Source organism: Lepisosteus platostomus, chromosome 2 (assembly GCF_059453375.1).
Source record: "Lepisosteus platostomus isolate fLepPlt1 chromosome 2, fLepPlt1.hap1, whole genome shotgun sequence".
In the NCBI taxonomy this organism is placed as follows: domain Eukaryota; kingdom Metazoa; phylum Chordata; class Actinopteri; order Semionotiformes; family Lepisosteidae; genus Lepisosteus; species Lepisosteus platostomus.
In genome coordinates this window covers 5,777,797-5,779,301 of record NC_142612.1, presented here as the reverse complement: position 1 = coordinate 5,779,301, position 1,505 = coordinate 5,777,797, and positions in this window count along the sequence as shown.

Here is a 1,505-nt window from a genome sequence, read left to right as displayed (position 1 = left end):
AACCAGGCGCTCCCCCGATCACGTTACCTCCCCACGCCCAGCGCTGCAGGCGGTGCGGACAGGTAAGGCACCCCAGTGTGCGCGCCTTCCCAGAGTCCGCGGTATAAACAGCACCGCAAGTCCACTGAAGTAGTCCTGCCGGAGAACTTGGCACAGATCTTGTTCTCCCTAAGCTTCTTCTTTAGAGATGCGAAGTCTGCCAGCGGTATTTATAACGAACTCTGTCCAACTTAATCCCGTCGATTATCCCCCTTCCTGCTGAAATCTAAACGGATTATCCCAGTTTCACCCATATTAATTGTTTGTCGAAGCACTTTTGACAAATAATTGAAATGAGCATTAACGACACACTAACACCATATACTGACTCGATCCGCTTGACTTTATTAAAAATGAGTGATTATTTGTATAGTGCCTTTCATAAATTTAAACTGCTCATGCCAGTTTAAGGCATTTCACAGACAGAAAGGGGGAGAATACAGAGACAACAGCTACTACTACAAAAGGAAAATATAGAAAATAGATGTAGGAACTGTGCTAATTATACATTTTAATAGTTATAAGTCAATAAGAAATGAAGAAAACAATACTGAAACAAGTATACACAAGGTACTCCAATTAAAAATCAAACAAATCAGAACTAGAGAGCATCAGTAACTGTAATATCAAATAGATTAAACATGTAATAAGATCCTATGAAAGGGCTATAATATAAAAATAAGTTTTTAATGTTTAATGGTTTAAAATGAAGATGCATTTCTAACAAAAGCAGACAGAAAGTTCAGATCATTGTGACAAAGCAGTTTTTTTACTGCTATTTAGAGTTTTACTCTGGGAATTCACAAAGGGACTGTCTTTTCTACTGAACTTCACAGTTTGTACAAGCTAATAGGGAATTAAAATTGCAGCAGGCTAGTGAATATTAAATAAAAAACATGAACTGCTTTCTTAGAATCATGAAATTATTTGGTTTTAATATATTTAAGGTGTTAAATTTATAGTTTAAAGATAGCTATATGCCTCTCAAAACTTAGATCATAGTGGAATAACATTCATATTCTCACTTCAGATTTTAACTTAACAAATATCAATCTTAGCTGTCAGCTTGTAATAAATTCTGTCTGGTCTGAATTCAGACAATTCAAAAACGTTTGAGACATGTAATCTGATTTCATCAAGAGTCTTGACTAAAGCTGAACTAGTAATGTCAGCAAGTTTCAAAGAGATGTACGTTGTATGTATGTTGTACGTTGCTCAATAAAATAGTTAAGAGTTCACACCAGGCTTACAAAAGTACAGAACACTGGACCTGGAAGGGAACCCTAAGGGACACTTTGTATTCATCCTGATACATGCTCTCCAGATGAAATAATGTACTGTCTTTCCTTCTAGTCTTTGCAACAATCTACTGTTTGTTAGGTATGACCTTAACCAGTTCAGAAAAGTTCAACACAGAATTACTCATTGCTTAATAAATACGAGTAAAATAAAACTCTCGAATCTGC